At 43.0% G+C, this 12,937-nt stretch overlaps 1 pseudogene; it reads right to left on the reverse strand.

Moving 5' to 3' along the window:
• Window positions 1–5,017: 5,017 nt before the first annotated feature.
• On the reverse strand, window positions 5,018–12,233 carry LOC145879466 (dynein axonemal heavy chain 11-like; annotated as a pseudogene).
• Between the last annotated feature and the right edge of the window lie 704 nt (window positions 12,234–12,937).

A 12,937-nucleotide genomic window follows, 5' to 3' on the forward strand; every position in this document is an offset into this window, starting at 1 on the left:
GTTTTGTAATAGCGGATTGGTGTGTTTTGTAATAGTGGATTGGTGTGTCGTAGTAGTGGATTGGAGTGTCGTAATAGTGGATTGGAGTGTTGTAATAGTGGATTGGAGTGTTGTAGCGGTGGATTGGAGTGTTGTAGCGGTGGATTGGAGTGTTGTAGCGGTGGATTGGTGTGGTGTAGTAGTGGATTGATTTGTTGTAGTAGTGGATTGGTGTGTTGTAGTAGTGGATTGGTGTGGTGTAGTATTGGATTGGAGTGTTGTAGCAGTGGATTGGTGGGGTGTAGCGGTGGATTGGATTGGAGTGTTGTAGCGGTGGATTGGAGTGTTGTAGCGGTGGATTGGTGTGGTGTAGCGGTGGATTGGTGTGGTGTAGCGGTGGATTGGTGTGGTGTAGCGGTGGATTGGTTTGTTGTAATGGTGGATTGGTGCGTTTTAGTGGTGGATTGGTGTGTTATAGTAGTGGATTGGTGTGGTGTAGTAGTGGATTGGTGTGGTGTAGTAGTGGATTGGTGTGTTGTAGTAGTGGATTGGTGTGGTGTTTGCAACGCCAGCATGGTGTGTGCAATGCCAGGGTTGTGGGTTCGATTCCCATGGGGGGCCAGAAAAAAAAAATGCATGAAATGAAATGTTTGTATTCACTACTGTAAGTTGCTCTGGATAAGAGCGTCTGCTAAATGACTAAATGTAAATGTAGTAGTGGATTGTTGTGGTGTAGTGGTGGATTGGTGTGTTTTAGTGGTGGATTGGTGTGTTTTAGTAGTGGATTGGTGTGTTGTAGTAGTGGATTGGTGTGGTGAATTGGTGTGGTGTAGTGTAGTGGTGGATTGGTGTGGTGTAGTAGTGGATTGGTGTGGTGTAGTAGTGGATTGGTGTGGTGTAGTAGTGGATTGGTGTTGTGTAATAGTGGATTGGTGTGGTGTAATAGTGGATTGGTGTGGTGTAATAGTGGATTGGTGTAGTGTAGTAGTGGATTGGTGTGTTGTAGTAGTGGATTGGTGTGTTGTAGTAGTGGATTGGTGTGTTGTAGTAGTGGATTGGTGTGGTGGATTGGTGTGGTGTAGTGTAGTAGTGGATTGGTGTGGTGTAGTAGTGGATTGGTGTGGTGTAGTAGTGGATTGGTGTGGTGTAATAGTGGATTGGTGTGGTGTAGTAGTGGATTGGTGTGGTGTAATAGTGGATTGGTGTGGTGTAATAGTGGATTGGTGTGGTGTAATAGTGGATTGGTGTAGTGTAATAGTGGATTGGTGTGGTGTAATAGTGGATTGGTGTGGTGTAATAGTGGATTGGAGTGTGGTGTAATAGTGGATTGGAGTGTGGTGTAATAGTGGATTGGAGTGTTTTAGTGGTGGATTGGTGTGTTTTAATAGTGGATTGGAGTGTTGTAGTAGCGGATTGGAGTGTTGTAGTAGCGGATTGGAGTGTTGTAGTAGCGGATTGGAGTGTTGTAGTAGCGGATTGGAGTGTTGTAGTAGCGGATTGGTGTGTTGTAATAGTGGATTGGTGTGTTGTAGTAGCGGATTGGAGTGTTGTAGTAGCGGATTGGAGTGTTGTAGTAGCGGATTGGAGTGTTGTAGTAGCGGATTGGTGTGTTGTAATAGTGGATTGGTGTGTTGTAGTAGCGGATTGGAGTGTTGTAGTAGCGGATTGGAGTGTTGTAGTAGCGGATTGGAGTGTTGTAGTAGCGGATTGGAGTGTTGTAGTAGCGGATTGGAGTGTTGTAGTAGCGGATTGGAGTGTTGTAGTAGCGGATTGGAGTGTTGTAATAGTGGATTGGTGTGTTGTAGTAGTGGATTGGTGTGTTATTTTAGTGGTGGATTGGTGTGTTATTTTAGTGGTGGATTGGGTTGTAGCAGTGGATTGGTGTGTTGTAATAGTAGATTGTTGTTTTCTAGTAGTGGATTGGTGTGTTGTAGCAGTGGATTGGTGTGTTGTAATAGTAGATTGTTGTTTTCTAGTAGTGGATTGGTGTGTTGTAGTGGTGGATTGGTGTGGTGGATTGGTGGATTGGTGTGTTGTAGTGGTGGATTGGAGTGTTGTAGTAGTAGATTGTTGTTTTCTAGTAGTGGATTGGTGTGTTGTAGTAGTAGATTGTTGTTTTCTAGTAGTGGATTGGTGTGTTGTGGTAGTAGATTGTTGTTTTCTAGTAGTGGATTGGTGTGTTGTGGTAGTGGATTGGTGTGTTGTAGTGGTGGATTGGTGTGGTGTAGTAGTGGATTGGTGTGTTGTAGTGGTGGATTGGTGCGTTTTAGTGGTGGATTGGTGTGTTATAGTAGTGGATTGGTGTGGTGTAGTAGTGGATTGGTGTGGTGTAGTAGTGGATTGGTGTGTTGTAGTAGTGGATTGGTGTGGTGGATTGGAGTGTTGTAATAGTGGATTGGAGTGTTGTAGCAGTGGATTGGTGGGGTGTAGCGGTGGATTGGATTGGAGTGTTGTAGCGGTGGATTGGAGTGTTGTAGCGGTGGATTGGTGTGGTGTAGCGGTGGATTGGTGTGGTGTAGCGGTGGATTGGTGTGGTGTAGCGGTGGATTGGTTTGTTGTAATGGTGGATTGGTGCGTTTTAGTGGTGGATTGGTGTGTTATAGTAGTGGATTGGTGTGGTGTAGTAGTGGATTGGTGTGGTGTAGTAGTGGATTGGTGTGTTGTAGTAGTGGATTGGTGTGGTGTTTGCAACGCCAGCATGGTGTGTGCAATGCCAGGGTTGTGGGTTCGATTCCCATGGGGGGCCAGAAAAAAAAAATGCATGAAATGAAATGTTTGTATTCACTACTGTAAGTTGCTCTGGATAAGAGCGTCTGCTAAATGACTAAATGTAAATGTAGTAGTGGATTGTTGTGGTGTAGTGGTGGATTGGTGTGTTTTAGTGGTGGATTGGTGTGTTTTAGTAGTGGATTGGTGTGTTGTAGTAGTGGATTGGTGTGGTGAATTGGTGTGGTGTAGTGTAGTGGTGGATTGGTGTGGTGTAGTAGTGGATTGGTGTGGTGTAGTAGTGGATTGGTGTGGTGTAGTAGTGGATTGGTGTGGTGTAATAGTGGATTGGTGTGGTGTAATAGTGGATTGGTGTGGTGTAATAGTGGATTGGTGTAGTGTAGTAGTGGATTGGTGTGTTGTAGTAGTGGATTGGTGTGTTGTAGTAGTGGATTGGTGTGTTGTAGTAGTGGATTGGTGTGGTGGATTGGTGTGGTGTAGTGTAGTAGTGGATTGGTGTGGTGTAGTAGTGGATTGGTGTGGTGTAGTAGTGGATTGGTGTGGTGTAATAGTGGATTGGTGTGGTGTAGTAGTGGATTGGTGTGGTGTAATAGTGGATTGGTGTGGTGTAATAGTGGATTGGTGTGGTGTAATAGTGGATTGGTGTAGTGTAATAGTGGATTGGTGTGGTGTAATAGTGGATTGGTGTGGTGTAATAGTGGATTGGAGTGTGGTGTAATAGTGGATTGGAGTGTGGTGTAATAGTGGATTGGTGTGTTGTAGTAGTGGATTGGTGTGTTATTTTAGTGGTGGATTGGTGTGTTATTTTAGTGGTGGATTGGGTTGTAGCAGTGGATTGGTGTGGTGTAATAGTGGATTGGTGTGGTGTAATAGTGGATTGGTGTGGTGTAATAGTGGATTGGTGTAGTGTAATAGTGGATTGGTGTGGTGTAATAGTGGATTGGTGTGGTGTAATAGTGGATTGGAGTGTGGTGTAATAGTGGATTGGAGTGTGGTGTAATAGTGGATTGGAGTGTTTTAGTGGTGGATTGGTGTGTTTTAATAGTGGATTGGAGTGTTGTAGTAGCGGATTGGAGTGTTGTAGTAGCGGATTGGAGTGTTGTAGTAGCGGATTGGAGTGTTGTAGTAGCGGATTGGTGTGTTGTAATAGTGGATTGGTGTGTTGTAGTAGCGGATTGGAGTGTTGTAGTAGCGGATTGGAGTGTTGTAGTAGCGGATTGGAGTGTTGTAGTAGCGGATTGGTGTGTTGTAATAGTGGATTGGTGTGTTGTAGTAGCGGATTGGAGTGTTGTAGTAGCGGATTGGAGTGTTGTAGTAGCGGATTGGAGTGTTGTAGTAGCGGATTGGAGTGTTGTAGTAGCGGATTGGAGTGTTGTAGTAGCGGATTGGAGTGTTGTAGTAGCGGATTGGAGTGTTGTAATAGTGGATTGGTGTGTTGTAGTAGTGGATTGGTGTGTTATTTTAGTGGTGGATTGGTGTGTTATTTTAGTGGTGGATTGGGTTGTAGCAGTGGATTGGTGTGTTGTAATAGTAGATTGTTGTTTTCTAGTAGTGGATTGGTGTGTTGTAGCAGTGGATTGGTGTGTTGTAATAGTAGATTGTTGTTTTCTAGTAGTGGATTGGTGTGTTGTAGTGGTGGATTGGTGTGGTGGATTGGTGGATTGGTGTGTTGTAGTGGTGGATTGGAGTGTTGTAGTAGTAGATTGTTGTTTTCTAGTAGTGGATTGGTGTGTTGTAGTAGTAGATTGTTGTTTTCTAGTAGTGGATTGGTGTGTTGTGGTAGTAGATTGTTGTTTTCTAGTAGTGGATTGGTGTGTTGTGGTAGTGGATTGGTGTGTTGTAGTGGTGGATTGGTGTGGTGTAGTAGTGGATTGGTGTGTTGTAGTGGTGGATTGGTGTGTTGTAGTGGTGGATTGGTGTGTTGTAGTGGTGGATTGGAGTGTTGTAGAGTTGGATTGGTGTGTTCTAGTGGGGGATTGGTGCATGAACCTTGGCTTGTGATAGATGTAACGGCTTATAGGAGCAGGAGCATATCTCCTGTTTCTGAAGTGAGGCAGCTTGATGTAACAGTACACTTCCTGGACAGGACACTATTCTATCTCCTGTTTCTGTAGTGAGGCAGCTTGATGTACCAGTACACCTGGTAGACAGGACACTAGTCTTTCTCCTGTTTCTGTAGTGAGGCAGCTTGATGTACCAGTACACCTGGTAGACAGGACACTCGTCTATCGCAGGGCCGGACCACCAATCTATCTCCTTAATGCTGAGTACCAAGCAGAGACACATCAGGTCCCAATTTTACAGTCTTTAGTCAAGGGATCGAACAGCAATGTTGTGTGTGTGTGTGCGTGTGTGTGTGTGTGTGTGTGTGTGTGTGTGTGTGTGTGTGTGTGTGTGTGTGTGTGTGTGTGTGTGTGTGTGTGTGTGTGTGTGTGTGTGTGTGTGTGTGTGTGTGTGTGTGTGTATGTGTGTGTGCCTGTATAATGCAGTATGGTGTGGTAGTAAAGGTACCTTTTTTGGAGAGCAGCTCCTTGCAGAGTGTGTACAGGGTAATCAACTTATTGGCCAGTAGCTTGGCACTGAGGAAGCATTCAGCCAACAGCATGATCTCACAGATCAGCGCAATGTCAGTCACCACCATGACACGCAGTCTGGAGACACACAGATCACAGATCAGCTCAATGTCAGGCACCACCATGACACGCGGTCTGGAGACACACAGATCACAGATCAGCTCAATGTCAGTCACCACCATGACACGCAGTCTGGAGACACACAGATCACAGATCAGCTCAATGTCAGGCACCACCATGACACGCGGTCTGGAGACACACAGATCAGCTCAATGTCAGTCACCACCATGACACGCGGTCTGGAGACACACAGATCACAGATCAGCTCAATGTCAGGCACCACCATGACACGCGGTCTGGAGACACACAGATCAGCTCAATGTCAGTCACCACCATGACACGCAGTCTGGAGACACACAGATCACAGATCAGCTCAATGTCAGGCACCACCATGACACGCGGTCTGGAGACACACAGATCAGCTCAATGTCAGTCACCACCATGACACGCGGTCTGGAGACACACAGATCACAGATCAGCTCAATGTCAGGCACCACCATGACACGCGGTCTGGAGACACACAGATCACAGATCAGCTCAATGTCAGGCACCACCATGACACGCGGTCTGGAGACACACAGATCAGAAGAGAGGATAATATGGTGAGAGAATGGAGCTAGCTCTACCTGAAGAGAGGATAATATGGTGAGAGAATGGAGCTGGCTCTCTGAAGAGAGGATAATATGGTGAGAGAATGGAGCTGGCTCTCTGAAGAGAGGATAATATGGTGAGAGAATGGAGCTGGCTCTCTGAAGAGAGGATAATATGGTGAGAGAATGGAGCTGGCTCTCTGAAGAGAGGATAATATGGTGAGAGAATGGAGCTAGCTCTCTGAAGAGAGGATAATATGGTGAGAGAATGGAGCTGGCTCTCTGAAGAGAGGATAATACAGTGAGAGATTGGAGCTAGCTCTCTGAAGAGAGGATAATATGGTGAGAGAATGGATCTAGCTCTCTGAAGAGAGGATAATATGGTGAGAGAATGGAGCTAGCTCTCTGAAGAGAGGATAATATGGTGAGAGAATGGAGCTAGCTCTCTGAAGAGAGGATAATACGGTGAGAGAATGGAGCTGGCTCTCTGAAGAGAGGATAACATGGTGAGAGAATGGAGCTAGCTCTCTGAAGAGAGGATAATATGGTGAGAGAATGGAGCTAGCTCTCTGAAGAGAGGATAATATGGTGAGAGAATGGAGCTAGCTCTCTGAAGAGAGGATAATACGGTGAGAGAATGGAGCTAGCTCAGGTAGGTCCATCCTGCCTGCGTAGGCTGGGTTCATGGTTATGAAGTTTCTACTATCAGTTGTGTCTGATGATCATTTATATATAACATGGTATTCCGGTTGGGATCTGAATCAGAAAACAGTATTGCCATGCAACAGATGTTGCTTGGAATTTCTCTTGGTGTTGTACACAGAAGGTTAAGAAACATTAACATCAACAATCAATCCATATTTGTAGTGTTGTGTGCAAATCAAAGAACCAGGGTCATGTTCAATAGGGTAAACCGAATCAAAATGTTTTGCAACAGAAAGAGGAAAAAGTTTGGCTAGTACCTGCCCATTTGAAAACATATTCTCCCTACTGAACACGACCCTGTGTTCACATGATAAAAACAGTCCCCACCTCTTCCTATTGTTACGGATGGCAGTCTGAATGGTTTTGACCTACACAGCCACCACTGACAGGCCCTCCACAGAGATACGGTTGAATTCATCGAAGTAGCCCCAGGCTCCAGTCTAGGCCCTTAAAGATGTTCCCTATAGGCTGGACATGACAGGGGATGACATCATTATAAACACCACCTGGGTGCCATACAACATGCACAAGGAACTATTCAAGTGCAGAGGGAGAAATACTGAACATCAATGAATATGAAAACACAATATTGTGGAGGTGGTGACTGGTGATATTCCAACTGAAAAACAAGTCAAGACAAGAAAATAAAAAATAGGAACAAATGTGGCCTTGTTCTAACCTTGTAGTCCATCTGTTCAGAGCAATTGAAGACGTACACCATGATGCCCAGGGCCCCTCCCAGGTCCTTGGTGGTATCAGTCTTCCCAGTGCCAGCAGGACCTGCCGGGGCCCCACTCTTAGTCAGGTGGAGAGACTGGGTCGGACTGAATAATGATATTCTTTAGGACACAAAATAAATGTACAATGAGATAATATTTGGTATCCTAATCAGCTTTCATTGTGTATTCTAATCAGCATTGATAGCAACACAGTTGTAAACATGAAATAAACCTAATGACAAGATGAACAAAATAAGCTGAGAGATGACAGTACAGATTTAAGGGGAGAGTTATGGACCAGTCTGTGAGGGGACTGATGACTTGACAGGGTTAGATTTAGGGTTGAGGATTAGGGTTGTGGTTGAGGCTAGAGTTGAACTGGACATGAAGCTAGGGTTAGGTTGAAGTACTGACCGGTCATGAGGGGGTGATGACCAGACGAGGGGTGTTCCCCAGGTATTGGTAGGACTAGAAAAACTGAACATCACAGATGTTAGCCAGGCAGTTTCTCTGCTGCTCTTCCCAGCGATGCCTCAGCTGAGACAGCCAGTAGAAAGCCTGCCCGTTGGTCACCTGTAAAAGCATATTCAATTTTATTTGGAACGGAAAGCCAGACAAAATTAAACAGGCCTATTTATATAATGATTATGAATTCAGAGGGCAGAAATGATTAAATATTAAAGCATTAGACCTCTCACTAAAGGCTTCAGTCATACAAAAGTTAAACTTAAGCCCAAACTAGTTCTCTAGCAGATGAGTAAGAATGTCTCACCCCATGTTCAAGAATGGCCTTTTTCCCTTTATTCAGATTACAACCGCTCACTTTCGGTTATTTGAAAATCCAACAATCTCCATAATATCGGTGTTTTAAAAACAAGAAATAAAGAGTTGGTTGCAATTTCAGTTTAATCCACCAGAAAAGACAGAACATATATTACAACAAATATTATGGTTAAACTCAAATATACTAATTGATTTAATAAGGACAGACGTTCCGCTAGCGGAACGCCTCACCAATATCCAATGGTAGAGCGTGGCACGAAATACAAAGACCTCAAAAATGCTATAACTTCAATTTCTCAAACATATGACTATTTTACACCATTTTAAAGACAAGACTCTTGTTAATCTAACCACATTGTCCGATTTCAAAAATGCTTTACAGCGAAAGCAAAACATTACATTATGTCAGGAGAGTACCCTGCCAAAAATAATCACACAGCCATTTTCAAAGCAAGCATATATGTCACAAAAACCAAAACCACAGCTCTAACCTTTGATGATCTTCATCAGATGACACTCCTAGGACATTATGTTATACAATACATGCATGTTTCGTTCAATCAAGTTCATATTTATATCAAAAACCAGCTTTTTACATTAGCATGTGATGTTCAGAACTAGCATACCCACCGCAAACTTCCGGTGAATTTACTAAATTACTCATCATTAACGTTCACAAAATACATAACAATTATTTTAAGAATTATAGATACAGAACTCCTTTATGCAATCGTGGTGTCAGATTTTAAAATAGCTTTTCGGCGAAAGCACATTTTGCAATATTCTGAGTACATATCCCGGCAATCACGGCTAGCTATTTTGACACCCACCAAGTTTAAACTCAGAATTACTATTAGAAAAATTGGATTACCTTTGCTGTTCTTCGTCAGAATGCACTCCCAGGACTTCTACTTCAACAACAAATGCTGTTTTGGTTCCAAATAATCCATAGTTATATTCAAATAGCTCCGTTTTGTTTGTGCGTTCAGGTCACTATCCGAAGGGTGACGCGCGAGCGCATTTCGTGACAAAAAATTCGAAATATTCCATTACCGTACTTCGAAGCATGTCAAATGCTGTTTAAAATCAATTTTTATGCTATTTTTCTCGTAAATAGCGATAATATTCCAACCGGGAGACGTTGTATTCATTTAAAGGGTGAAAGAAAAAAATTGAGAATTCACGTGAACGCGCCTCTCAGTCTCACTGTTCCCAGGCTGACCACTAACAAATTCTCCAGCAGACACCCCATTACACTTTCTGGCGCCTTCTGAGAGCCAATGGAAGCCTTAGAAAATGTCACGTTACAGCACAGATGCTGTATTTTCGATAGAAATGCTACAGAAGGACAACAAATTGTCAGACAGGCCACTTCCTGCTTGGAATCTTCTCAGGTTTTTGCCTGCCATATGAGTTCTGTTATACTCACAGACACCATTCAAACAGTTTTAGAAACTTTAGAGTGTTTTCTATCCAAATCTACTAATTACATGCATATTCTAGTTTCTGGGCAGGAGTAGTAACCAGATTAAATCGGGTACGTTTTTTATCCGGCCGTGAAAATACTGCCCCCTATCCCAAACAGGTTAAAAAAATACTATATTTTTGGACATTTTTTTTTTACGGTATAATCTTTGTAAATTATATCATAAATAGGACTGGTGGAGTTATGTCACACATGCAGCTTGTAACGGGTGTCGTACTGATCAGACCAAAACGCAGCAGGAATATGTATACTCATCTTCTTTTTAATGTGAAGAAGGAAAAACAAACAAATCACATATACAAAACAAACGACCACCACTAACAGTCCTATCAGGGGCTCAGACACTAAACAGGAGACAACTACCCACAATTCCCATTACAAACACACCCCCATACATAGGACCTTCAATCAGAGGCAATGAGGAACAGCTGCCTCCAATTGAAGGTCAATCCCAATTAACTAAACATAGAATTAAACAACCTAGATCTAACATAGAAATACACTAACCTAGAACATAACCCAAAAACCCCAGAACACTCTAAACAAACACCCCTCTACATAACACATAGCCCAACAAACCCCGAAACACTCTAAACAAACACCCCCCTCTTACATAATAACATAACCCAACAAACCCCGAACCACATAAAACAAACACCCCCTGCCACGTCCTGACCAAACTACAATAACAAATAACCCCTTTACTGGTCAGAACGTGACACAGCTAAAATATATGGAAATGTCTACTTTATTCAAAATTACTAGCTTAGGGGTTTGTTTGGATATTTATTATTTATTTCCTTGGGTCCAGCTCAGCCCCTTTTTCCCACACCCCATTACCGTGTGTTTAAAATAAACCTGAAGTGTTTGACGGTAGATTTAGGTTGTCTGTGGTTTTTAGTTCTCAATGTTACATTTTCACGGGGGTGATTTACATGAGATGTTACGGGTCTCGTTTCCATCCCCCTAGACTGCAGGGCCAAATGGGTTCATAACAAGCACATTGGAAAAATATATGGCAAAAGACAAAACTGGATGGTCTTCAGAGATAGATGGGAGGGGTTGAGTGTAGCTAAAAACAAACAGTGTAAAATACACTGTCTGTAAAATGTATGTATAAGCTGGAAGTAGAAACCTAATTGTTGTCCATTAGTTTACTAGGGAAGGGGTGGTAGAGGAAAATATATCTACAAAATAAATGGATAAACTAATAGATGTTTAAATTGACATTTTCATCAGGTAGTACACTGCTTTCACAAAGGAAGGTCATTTTACCTCTGGAGTAGAATACCGGTAAAATAAGAACACACCTCATTCAACAGTGTTTGACTTGAAGGGTGTGTGTGTGTGTGTGTGTGTGTGTGTGTGTGTGTGTGTGTGTGTGTGTGGTGTGTGTGTGTGTGTGTGTGTGTGTGTGTGTGTGTGTGTGTGTGTGTGTGTGTGTGTGTGTGTGTGTGTGTGTGTGTGTGTGTGTTAACTAAACTTGTGGGGAACCAGAAGTCCCCACAAGTAAACAAACAAAAATGTAACCAACTGGGGACATTTTGTTAGTCCCCACAAGGTCAAATACAATATCTAAGGGGTATAGGGTTATGGTTAGAATGTGTTAGGGTTAGTTTTAGGGTTAGGAGCTAGGGTTAGGTTAAGTTACAGGTTAGGTTTAGGGTTATGAATGGGACGGAATTGTGTGTCCCCACAAGATTAGTTGTACAAGACTGTGTGTGTGCATCTGTGTCCATAGAGCAAAGAGCGTATTGTAAAATCCTTGTAACAGTAGAAAGCCAGTGAGAAGTAATCTCAGCAGTCTCCTATGTGGTGTAAAACACCAGGGGACAGCAGCTTGCATTCATCACCAGTCTAGTATGTCAGGAGATCTAATCAGCAGTGGGTCTGTAGGTTGAAGAGGAGCAGGGGCTGCTTCTCAAATGGCACACTATCCCCTATAGTGATCGACTTTAGACCAGAGCCTTATGGAAGCCCTGGTAAAAAGTAGTGCACTATACAGGAAATAGGTTGCCATTTGGGACATAGAAGGCGGAGATTATTCAAACAGCCCGTCACGGCCAAGGACGTGCTAACCTTAACCACATACTGCTGACGACAGTGACAACACTGATATAGAACAACTCTCTGTCTGAGTCCCAAATCCTTCCCTATGTACACTACTACCCAAGCCATATGAGGCCCTATAGCCATAGTGAACAGAGTGGTATTTGGGGCTCAGACATATCAGTTCAGCAGCTCTCAATGAAAGGAGATAACAGAGCAGGTGTCCATGTTTCTGACTGACAGCTGCATTCAACACCTCCACCTGTCCCTGTCCCCACCTCCACTACAGGTGCATAGACTGATGGAGAATATAATACCTCTGGGAGGTAATAATGGGATGGAAAGGTATGATAACTACTAGGTCTGTGTCTTCTAGCAGAGGAAGATTGAGGCCTACAACTTTTATCATTTCAAGTTTGACAGCCATTAAAAATGGTTAATGCACCTGTACCAATATTGGATCTTAATCAAAAGGATCCTACATGGAGCCACACGTCATCTGTTTCTTTTTGTAGTCTTTGAGTGCCGACTCAAACCTGTCCTCCAGCCTCTGAAACACCATCCATGCGTTGTTGCTCCACCAGACCTGAGAACCAGTGAGAGCTACCTGGCCTGGGTAGTCTAACACCCACTGTATCCTGGGGCGGTCCTCGTTGACGAATTAAGGCTACGAAAAACATATCTTCAAAGTGATTGACCATGTGAACCTTTTCTGTAGATCTTCTAGTTTCTCAAACAGATGGGGTTAATTGTTTTGGCGCTGTCCAACATCAACTCCTGCAGAGACAGAAATACAGAGTATTGAGTACGGAGTATTGTTTACTATAGGGTACTGTAGTTGATAAAATACACAGAGTATTGTATACCGTAGGGTACTGTAGTTTATAAAATAGACAGAGCATTGTGTACTGTAGTTTATTAAATAGACAGAGTATTGTGTACTGTCTTCCCTGTGGCTCAGTTGGTAGAGCATGGTGTGTGCAACGCCAGGGTTGTGGGTTCGATTCCCACAGGGGGCCAGTACAAAAAAAGAAAAAATGCATGAAATTAAATGTATGAAATGTATGCATTCACTACTGTAAGTCGCTCTAGATAAGAGCGTCTGCTAAATGACTAAAATGTAAAATGTACTGTAGTTTATTAAATACAGAGTATTGTAACTGTAGGGTACAGTAGTTTATTAAATACACAGAGTATTGAAACTGTAGGGTACTGTAGTTTATTAAATACAAAGAGTATTGTAACTGTAGGGTACTGTACTTTATT

This window comes from Salmo salar, chromosome 05, assembly GCF_965601325.2.
Source record: "Salmo salar chromosome 05, fSalSal1, whole genome shotgun sequence".
NCBI classification, from domain to species: Eukaryota; Metazoa; Chordata; class Actinopteri; order Salmoniformes; family Salmonidae; genus Salmo; species Salmo salar.